The sequence below is a fragment of the Cebus imitator genome, unplaced genomic scaffold (genome assembly GCF_001604975.1).
Source record: "Cebus imitator isolate Cc_AM_T3 unplaced genomic scaffold, Cebus_imitator-1.0 Scaffold11, whole genome shotgun sequence".
Lineage (NCBI taxonomy): Eukaryota > Metazoa > Chordata > Mammalia > Primates > Cebidae > Cebus > Cebus imitator.
In genome coordinates, this window is record NW_016107326.1 from 2,689,848 (window position 1) to 2,701,589 (window position 11,742).

The 11,742-nt window shown below is 38.3% G+C and overlaps 1 pseudogene; it reads right to left on the reverse strand.

The window, feature by feature from the left end:
* Positions 1–10,400: 10,400 nt before the first annotated feature.
* Positions 10,401–11,102, reverse strand: LOC108318207 (annotated as a pseudogene).
* Between the last annotated feature and the right edge of the window lie 640 nt (positions 11,103–11,742).

Sequence of the window (11,742 nt, forward strand, 5' to 3'; positions counted from 1 at the left end):
TTTTTTTTGAGACAGGATCTTGCTCTGCTACCCAGGCTGGCAGTGCAATCGTAGCTCACTGCAGTCCTGAACTCCCAGGCTCAAACAATCCTCCCTCCTCGGCCTCCTGAATAGCTGGGACTATAGACATGCCACCAGGACATCCAGCTAATTTTTAAATTTTTGTATAGAGACAAGGTCTCACTATGTTGCCAGAGTGGTCTCAAACTCCTGGCCTCAAGTGATCCTCCTACCTTGGCCTCTCAAAGTGCTGGGATTGCAGGTGTGAGCCACTGTACCCAGCCTAACTGTATTCTTTATATAACCCCCCCACACCATGCCCACCTCAAAATTTATTTTAATCATGTCTTCACTGGCAAAAGTCTGTTACATATCCAAGCTTTCTTTGACTGTTTAAAGATAGTGGTTTTTCTTCATAGACTTACTTCCTGACATTCTTCCTGCTAATTGCTTTCTCTACTGTTACTCCTACTGTGTCTAAAATGTAAGCACTATGTTTAAACAGCATAGTCTTTAATAGACTTTCCTCCCCAGTCCACTTACTGTCAAGTTGTGAATCAAGGGAATGTGAATACCCATGGAAGAGAGCAGGCCTTGAGCTTCGGGACACGGGGTGAGTGATTTGTTGGGAAGTGAATAAGGAAATGGTCTTTTTCCCTCTAATATAAAAGCTAGAAAATTTGTTCAAGATTTTTTTTTCATTTCTATGAAAATGACCTTAAGTAAGCCACTTAATCCCCCTAGACCTCCATTCTGTTGCCTGTAAAATGTAAGTGTTGAATAAGCTCATCACGATGATCCCTTTTAAAATTAAAATATTGTGATTCTGAGATACCATGCAAAGGAGTTTTAAAAGAACCAAAAAGTTTTACTGAAGTTAATAACAATGTTCTCAAAGACAACCTGATATTGCTTGTAATTAAAATTTAGCATTTGCTCTTCATCCTGAAAGGTGACAGCACCAATTTTCCCCCAGATGCATCTCAAAGCCATGTGGGAAAATATTAAACGTGAACTGTCTGAAGACATAGTACATGCTAAATACATGCACATCAGAAATGAGGATTCTCACAAAAATTGGTGGCATGCATTCACCACTGGGATGTATTTGATGAGAGTGGAAGACCAGGGCTTATGGCCTCCAGTTCCTTTTCTTCCCTGCCACGGCAGTGGGCTTGGGTGTTCCGAAGGAATGTTATCTCTCAGTAGTTGCCAGCTTACCAGGCCCTCAGTTAACCCCCACCCAGATGTTCCAGCTTTTCCTCCTCCACACAGCTGGGCTCTGATTAATCCAATGAGGCATTGCCTGGTAGAAAGAATTTGCAGCGTCACAGACCTCTTACATATCTTAAACCCCAAGATATGTCTCCACACAGCGAGGTGGGGCGGGGGGTTCTTCCTGGAAGTCATCTTTCAGAAACTTAAATTTCTATTACCTACTTTGTGTAGTCTTTGCTATCCATCCTAGCCCTGAAAAAGAATTCCTTTTTTTCACTCTGACGTTCCCTTCCTGAAAAGCCTCCATTCCTCCCTAGGGATTCACTTTAGCCCAAATGTTCTTATTCCCTTCAACCTGCCAGCTCCAAAGCTGGCTATTTTTCACTAGTTCTTCCCCCAGATCTAGAGCCTAGCATTTCAAACAAATTATTCAGCACATGAATTCAGCATTTCAAACAAATTATTTTGGCACAAATGAAAGGTTAAGTGGAATGGGTCTGACTGGCATCTTCCAATATTCAGCCCATTTTTTATCCATAGCTCGTTGATTTCAGATTTGACACAGATATAAAGACATACTAAAGAGCATGAAAAGCATTATTAGTCAAAAGAAGAGCTCCTCCATCATCCTTCCGGGCTAAGTGTATCCAGGAACACATTTACAAGTGACTATCCAATCAGTCTCTTCTGAACTAATTTCATACTCACTCTAACTGTAAGGTAGAACATTGTTCCATTTTTAAACTTGGCATTCCTACGATACTGACTTTAAGTTAAAATTTAGAAGCATCTTAGTTTTCTCACAGCTTTGCAAGAACAAGATTCATAACTTTGATCAAAGATTTTGATTCAAAAAGCTTATCTATATCTAAATCTGAAAGTTGGAGGTCACTGGAAATACTATGCTTTATCTTCTTCAATTTCAAGTGTTTGAGGAAACACTTGGGCGAGGACAGTTTTTATGCTGGCCAACAATAGTGACACACTTGTGTAATGAATGTATTTATTAACTATATCAATGTTGGCCTCTTCTAATGCCTTCAGCATTATCTGATCAAGAAATTTATTATCCCCCCCCCCTTTTTTCATATTCTGAAGTTACATGGTTACAATTTCATCAGAAATGGGCTTAAAAGACTTGCTCTGCCCTTATGCACTCATTAAATGTCAAAATCCTCACCAAAACTGCCATCGTATTAGAGCAATGTAAGAGCCATATGACTTACCAAAAATTCTACTTCTCTATTTCTCTAACAACTATAGTCAATGACGTAGGTGCCAATAGAAATTCTTTCTTCATCTGCTGTAGGCTGATAAGATCAAGTAAAGCAGCTTTATTCACTTCATGCAATCCAACTTCATTGAAAAGAGGAAATGTAAAAGGATCAGTTCATACTAAAAATACTTTAATGGTACTTCATCGTTTGTGTTTAAGTATAATCTTTGAAAAAAAGCAGTAGTAGGTAAGTCAACACATCTGTAGCTACACACACACACACACACACACACACACACACACACACACATTGGTTTGTGATAGTTCTATCAATGGATAACAAAATAGTTACTAATTCTAGTGTTTCATTCTAGGTTTTTTCACTGTTTTGTTCTACAGTTTTACTCATCTCTTCTGTATTTATATCTGAAGCCTGTTGTTGGTTTATTTTTTTCATTGATTAAACTTCTTCTGATTATTAACATGAAGGAAAGGCAAGTGAAGGTGGTCTAAGACCCATCATCTTTGCTTATTCACATTTTCATGTGAATATTCTCTGGTCCCACTGACATATGTATTGCTGTATGTTCAGGTCAGCAAACTCAAACTCTCCCAACTCACTAAGCTTCCTGACGTTCATCTTCCTGAATTAAGATGTTTGAAGGTTTTCATATAACCCATTATTCTATCAGACCAGACCCCTTTCTGAATTTCTGTTGGGGAAATATTCTTTGTGGTAAATGCCTTCTTTAATATTTTTCATCTGTCATGTGTTTGTGGTCCCAAGGGTCCAAACATTCCACTTATAATAATATTTCAAAATTTTCACCATTAAATGCATTTCATTCAGTATTTTTCAGTGTAAATGGTGTTTTAAAGATACTGCAATTACATCTTTTATTTTGTTGTTTACTGATTCTAAAAAACATTCTGCTGAAATGATAAAGCAGCTGCTAAATTATGAGGTAGTCTTTAATGCGCTATTTAACTTATATTATTTAACAATATGAAAAACAAAGCAACATTTTTACTTTATCATATTATTCATTGTAATAGAGATTTTTGTTTCCTACGTTCTGAAATGTCTATACCGAATATTTTCAAAGATTTAATCTAAAAATGATACAAGTAATTGACCTAATGTTTTTCCCCCAGAAAATATAAATAAAAATCATGTGATGTGTTTATATTACTTTTAATACTGTCTCTCTTCATCTTTTAGCAGTTTTTGATTATTTTGAACTAAAAGTACTAAATTAACTAGAAAACTAGTTCTAGGTCCACATGTTATATCAGAAGTTAAAAATAAAATATCTGGAGGTATATGTTGTCTTTTTATCCTTAAGACTTAGGTAAGGCAATTTAATTTTGTTTTTATTTGCTTATAGATTTAAAAATTAAGGACTATTTAAGAACTACAAGAATTAGAGAAACATAGAAAAAAATACTTGGTACAGTATTTACAAAAAGTGAAAGAAAACCAACAACAATTTTGAAACCAATTTTACCCAATTCTTTTTGTTTTTTAATAGGATCCTAACAGTATTTTTATCAACTACCCTGAATATTTTATTCTTGAAGTAAAATCTCACTTTTATCCACTGAACTTTCTTCTTGATTTTACAAATTTTAGGACAATTTTTTTTACCTTTCATTTTTTATTGGTTGTAGCATTTATTGCTGTAATTAATTTAGCAGAGAAATGTTCTCACACACTCATAAATTCATGAAAATAACAACTTACATGCTGAAATTTTTCACACTTCATCACAGCCCGAGTTTATCTTCAAAATTTGAGGAAGATCTTAAATCTTCATTGATTTATGAGAACATTCTAAAGGCATCCCAATTGCCAATGCCAAAAATATTTTGGCTTTTTATATTAATTTAGATTCAAAAATAGTTTAACTCACTCTTCAAATTTAATGGATAAACTTTTTCCATTAGGAATTTTAATTAAAAAATACGCAATTTTTCATCACTTTACCTGGTTATCATCATTCAGAATTTCACAAAAGCTTAAAGGAAAGAAAATAAATTTTGACTCAGATGTGTTAAAGTAGTGTTAGTTGAAAATCAGTATATTCTTTCACGTATCATATATAAATATGGTCCAATACCAAATATTCAGCAGTTTCAATACGTATATTTGTTATTTGTTTCCCATTTAATATGTATCTATATCTATATATGTATCTCCAGTTCACAACAGACAAATCCAGAGATTTAAAATTTCAGTCTCAACTTGAAGCTGACCCTCTTGCAATATACTCTTGAAGTCTCCAAGGCCCTTGAGTCCTCTTTTTCCTTCAGTGCAATTCAATAAATTCAATTCCACCAGCATTAATTGGGCCTCTGCTCTGTGTAAAGCACTCAGTGTGAAGTGCAACAAAGAATAGGCTTCAGTCTTTCTCCTCCGTGATTTCACCACGGGAGATACCTGCTCCCTTCCTTTCCCTTGGAGCACCAGAGCTGCCAGTAATATCATTGAGAACAGAATTATAACATCTGGATATTGCCGGTTCTTTATTCTCTCTCAAGTGGCAAATCAGCTCCCTGAGAGGCATCTATTTCTGCCTGAGTTTTTGTGCACCTGCCCACGTGTGCACACACTCCCATTTCCATCAGTTTCTCCAAGGCAGGTAGATTTTCATATTTTTAACTTTCTTTCAGATTGGGGCCAAATTTTGAGGTACAGAGAGGAAACCAATGATGCTGACTTAACAGCAAACCTTCTCAATGATATCAAAGGACAGGAAGAATTTCACACTAAGCTTCCTCCCGAAAATCACAGCCCTTCTATAATTAAGAAACTTCTAATGGTGTGAGAGGTCACGCGTATATTCCACCTCTGTGCCAAAAAAAATATATATGAACCTGCCTGTCATGACGAATCAAAGTTACTGGGTGGAATCACATGACCAAAGTCACCTGGTGAGGTCCCTCATGGAGTGACCATATCCACTGTTCATGCCACCCTAGTAAGAACCTTGAAAATAAATTTTACAGTTTCTCTGCCACAAGGGAAAAACCCAACCAAAACCAAACATCTATCTAGTCTATCCCCTGGGGCCACCCAGAATTGGACCCACCTTTGAGGCAAAATTCAATATTTGATCTCCCAATTGAAAGGAAAAGGCATCAGTGTTGGCCAAAGCATTTCTTTAGATGAGCCTCTGATCCTGTCTATAAGAATTATTTTAGAGATTTCTAATGGAAATTACAAAATATGTCGTAAGAGCCTATGAGCTTTATGATCCTTCTCCCTTGGCATGTGCTCTATAATATTTGCAGATATTTACTGAAAATACTCACAGCTGAAAGCCCCTAACACACCCCTCACATCAGCACACACATTTCCACTTTCTTTCCAGCTGCCCGCTATATTTAAAATCATAGAATTTTATCACAATGTTTTCCTACTTTGGGATCTTGTTTAGTGTAAAGTTATGAATTAAAATATAAAATACCACCAAAAATACTGGGTATATCAGAACCTTCAAAATATTATTATAAAGTAAATTTTTATGTTTTTATCAAGTTTTCACATCTTACATTCACCCCCAAAAAACTGCAGAAGGATTATTTAGCAAGTTCTTTCCCCACTTCTGTAATGGGAATTCTCACTCATATGAGTTAGATAATATGTAACAAAGAAGCACATTAGAGGACTGGATAGTTTTAATCAAATTAGAGCCATATGATGCCAGACAGAAACGTATGGATTTGCATAAAAATCTGGAAGTCCATATGTTCTAGATAAAGAGGTAAATGCATATGCATGTAAGCACACACACACACACACACACACATACACACACTCTTAAAATTTGGAGATAGATATATTTTTATATCTAAAAAGAGCCCCCAAAAAACCCTATTAAAAGAGCAGAAAATTTGTTTAAGTTCCTTGTAGATTCCGGATATTAGACCTTTGTCAGATGGGTATATTGCAAAAATGTTCTTCCATTCTGTAGACTGCCTATTCACTCTGAGGATAGTTTCTTTTGCTGTGCAAAAGCTCCTTAGTTTAATTAGATCCCATTTGTCAATTTTGGCTTTTGTTGCATTTGTTTTTGGTGTTTTAGTTATGAAATATTTGCCCCAAAGGATTATGTAATTCTACTATAAAGACATATGCACATATACATTTATTGCAGCACTGTTTACAATAGGAAAGAATTGGAACCAACCCAAATGCCCATCAATGATGGACTGGATAAAGAAAATGTGACACATATACACAATGGAATACTATTTAGCCATAAAAAAGAATGAATTCATGTCCTTTGCAGGGACATGGATGAAGCTAGAAGCCATCATTCTCAACAAACTAACACAGGAGCAGAAAACTGAACACCACATGTTCTCACTCATAAGTGGGAGTTGAGCAATGAGAACACATGGACACAGGGAGGGAACATCACACACCGGGGCCTGCCGGGAGGTGGAGGGCAAGGGGAGGGAGAGCATTAGGACAAATACCTAATGCATGCAGGGCTTAAAACCTAGATAATGGGTTGATGGGTGCAGCAAACCACCACAGCACATGTACCTATGTAACAAACCTGCACATTCTGCACATGTATCTCAGAACTTAAAGTAAAATTTAAAAAGAGCAGAAAGTGATTCCCAAATGTAGTCATAAACCCCCAGTTCCCATCAGTGTCCTTGGTTTCTGAGACCAAGGCCCATCAATTTATCCAGACACACACACATTGAGATATTCAAAGCATGTGCTTATTGAAAACAAAAAGGTTTTTTTCACATGATACTGAGTGATGAGGTGAAGATTAACTGAAAGTAGCATTTGTGGTAGAATATTTAAGAACATTCTGTTTTACAATAGGTATTGATTTCAGTATCACCTGTATGAATATAACTTTTTAATTTAAAATATGGGGAAAAATGCTTCTATCCTTTCAGTTTGGTTGCTTTATCCCATGAGTGGTTTCCTACTGAGGAAAGCAGAAGGCTTTAATTTACTCAGCAAATAGTCATCGGATGCCTCACCTAGTACTAGGGATACTATTCATGACACTCTCTTAAGGAAGCTTTGGGAGCTACTTAATTTCTGATTTAAAAAAATACCAAACCTCAATTTCTGAATAAATGTTTATGTGTGTGAGTGTGTGTGTGTGTGTGTATACATATATATACTTGCTATAGGTCATTCAACTTCACCACCAATTTGAAGAAAACAACCTTGGAGGAGAGAATATCTACCTTCTCACTCTGCAGTTGAATAGTGTCTAGAATTGTGTTATGCATACAGAAAGTGCTCTGTAAAAGTCTGCATTTCTGAGAAACAAGTTCAACAACTGATGCCTGTGACTGTTCCTGTCTCCTCCTTTTCTTGTCTGGAGATAGGAGTGACTGGTAACAATTCCAACTTCATTAGGCGATACTCACCTCTGGCCCAGCCTGTCATCTCTCCAACGGAACACATCATCCCTAATCAACTCAAACCAATTACTGTGTGGCTTTGGGTAATTAACCTCCCTGTGTCTCAGTCTCAACTTTTGTTGCAAAATATTACTGCTCAGGTCCTTCCATACTTGAAACACCTATGGTCTAAAAATACATCACCTTGGGGAGCAAGCTCCCTTCTTCACAAATCAAGATTCAAATGCAACCTGGGGCCCCTCAGATGGCCCCTTCTGGTTCTGTTCCTACTATGCTGGCTATGCCTTCTAATCCGACCAATGCATGCTCATTCTGGGCCTGAACACTAAGTGTGTCCTCCTGCCTCTTCTTTTTCATTCTACACTCAAGTCTTTGATGAGTTCAGTTCCATGGCTTTAGATGTTGTCTCTATAAAATAATGACTTCAAACTTTCTATCTCTGGCCCCAGCCACTCCCCTGAACTCCAGATGTGTATATAACTGTCCATTCAACATCTCCTCTTGGATGTTCTTTGGGCATCTAAAACGTAAGGCAGAAACTGAGCTCTTGATATCCGCTTCCATATGTACTGCAAAAACTTGATACTCTTATGTATCAAGATCTCTTCTGAAGCCACAGCCCCAGAGCGTCCCCGCAATCTGTCTGTTTCACATCCTCCACTGCCACCGCCTTTGATGCAAGCCATTATCATTCCTCACATGATCCAACGAGGATCTCACACCCTCCTGACTCTCTCCTGCTTCTTCTCTTTCTTCCCCAGAGCCTATGACCCACCTTCAGCCTTTTAGATCCAAGTGGTTCATGTAACTTACATGATTAAAATATTCTAAGGATAAATGCTTTGAGTGATAGATGCCCAAGTCACTCTGATTTGATCATTATACATTGATGCCTGTATCAAAACATCACATGAACCCCATAACTATGTAAAACTATTATGTGATCATAATAATTAAAAAATCAAAAAATTCAAAAAACTATTCCAAGGTTTTCTGATCACTATTAAAATCTAGGTGTTTACGTATAGCCTACAAGGCCAGAAGGGATGTGGCCCCTGGAAATCTCTCAAGGATCTGTCAGTCCCTCACTGGCCTCTTTGTCACTGTTCACAACACCCTGTCCTGGCTGCCAGCGATGTCCCTCTCTCAAATGCTCTATCATTCCCTCCTTCACTGCATTCAGGTCCCTGCTGGGAACCACCTCTTTGTTCCAAGTTATATATGATAGTGATATGGTTTGGCTCTGTGTCCCCACCCAAATCTCATCTTGTGGCTACCATAATTCCCACATGATGTGGGAGGGACACTGCGTGGAAGATGACTGAATCATGGGGAGGGGCAGGTCTTTTCCCATGCTGTTCTCATGATAGTGAATGGATCTCATGAAATCTGATAGCTTTGAAAACTGGAGTTTCCCTGCACAAGCTCTCTTTGCCTGCTGCCATCCGTGTAAAATGTGACTTGCTCCTCCCTTGTCTTCTGCCATGATTGTGAGGTCTCCCCAGCCACATGGAACTGTAAGTCCAATAAACCTCTTTCTTTTGTAAATTTCCCAGTCTAGGATATGCCTTTATCAGCAGTGTGAAAATAGACTCATACAGGCCAGGTGCGGTGGCTCACGCCTATAATCCCAGCACTTTGGGAGGCCGAGGTGGGTGGATCACGAGGTCAAGAGATCGAGACCATCCTGGTTAACATGATGAAACCCTGCCTCTACTAAAAATACAGAAATTAGGTGGGTGTGGTGGTGCATGCCTGTTGTCCCAGCTAGTTGGGAGGCTGAGGCAGGAGAATTGCTTGAACCCAGGAGGCGGAGGTTGCAGTGAGCTGAGATCGCACCATTGCACTCCGGCCTGGGTAACAAGAGTGAAACTCCATCTCAAAAAAAAAAAAAAAAGAAAAAGAAAATGGACTCATATAGATAGTACATGCTCTATAGTTTCTCAGTTCCTTGCCTTGCCTTATTTTTTACAGCACATATTATTCCTGGCACAATTATATATATTTTAGTATGTATTTGCTATCTCCTCCACTTACTGGTGGTAAGCCTTCATAAGAGCAGGGAATAGATTTGCCTTGTTTACAATATAGATACCAAGTATCTATGACAGTGCCAGACACATAGTAGGCATCTAATCACTGTGTGTTAGACAATGACTCACAACCATGATTCATGAGTCTAGCTGCTGGGCAGATCTAACCTGTGCTGCTGAGGCGATCCCATGAGAAAGCTCATTTTAAAAGGATTCCCTAATATCACACAGGGATAAGGATATTAACAACATGTGCCCATTATGTTGCTGTTAATAAACTGAGCTTTTTTTTTTTTTTCTGGCTCTTTTGAAGATGTTTTCTTTTACATAAACTACTATGAAAGAAAAAAATTAAATAACAAATAGAAATGTTTAATATACTTTGATGTTTTCACACGATACTATTTATTTATTAATGCTGTCACCCAGGCTGGAGTGCAGTGGCACAGCCACCACTCACCTTAAAAGCCTGGTATGCTTCCTAATTCTCTTGATTAGTTTGTATTGGCAAGTCCAACTTGAAATGGTTAGAGAGAGTCTACCAGGTCATCATCAGCCTGTTCCTCCTCATGTCTGGATTTCTTTGAGACCTCATCGTCATCTTCACAATCTTTCCTCTTCCTCGAAATTATGTTGCACTTAATGAAATTATGTTAAGCGCTAGCTCAACAGAATGACATTGCTCCAACTTCGGTTTCAGAAGTTCGGATTCTTCAGATCTGGGTGGTACATACTTTTTTACTCAATTTCTCATACTTTTCATTACATCTAGTAACTGTGACAAGCAACTTCTGTTCTCTCTCAACATCAGACTGTCCGATAAACAACTTTCTGTAGTAATTCCAGCCCTGAAGGCACGAGATAAAATGTCAGGCAGCGCAATTTGAGAAGGTGTGTATAAATGGTAAGCAGCTGTCAATGTGATTCTATGAAGAAGTTTATCAACTGTGTTTCTCAAAATGTCTGCATTCTCCACCATTGCATAGTAAGTCTTTAAATCAGTGAGGAAGCACTCCAGTGGTCTATAAGGATAGTGGACAGTCAGATGGAAATTTAAGTTGCTGCATAAAAAATAGTTCATATTCCAAACTCTGTTCAAGGCCCTCCTCCTGTCCCAGAGAACTCTCCCAAAGGTTTCCAACAAACTGGGGACTAGATACATTCAGTTTATCTACTTTGCAGGCCAAAAATGTACACATGAGCTTTATTACCTGGGAGTGATAGTTATTATTTATTTACCTTACTTAATCCTCAAGAAAATGCTACCTCGGATTCTCCTTTTGAAGTGAGAAACCGGAAGTGTGGGCTTCACAGTTAAGAAATAAGTGATGGGCCAGGTGTGGTGGCTCATGCCTGTAATCCCAGCACTTTGGGAGGCCAAGGCAGGTGAATCGCCTGAGGTTGGGAGTTCGAGACCAGCCTGACCAACATGGAGAAACCCCGTCTCTACTAAAAATACAAAATTAGCCTGGTGTGGTGGTGTATGCCTGTAATCCCAGCTACTCTGGAAGCTGAGGCAGGAGAATCACTTGAACCTGGGAGGTGGATGTTGCCATGAGCCAACGTGGCACTATTGTACTTCAGCCTGGGCAGCAAGAGCAAAACTCAATCTCAAAAAAATAAATAAATACAATTTAAAAATAAGGTACGTGATGAAGGACACACTATGGCCTTTCTTGCTTTTTCTTGTTTTTTGTTTTTGTTTAGAGATGGGTCTAGCTATGTTGCCCAGGCTAGACTGGAACTCCTGGGCCCAAGCGATCCTCTCACTTCTGCCTCCCAAGTAGCTGGGTCTATAGGCATTTGCCACCACTGTACTAGGCTTCTTCTTGCTTTCTTTTCTCAATTCACTTTTTTTTTTTTTTTTTT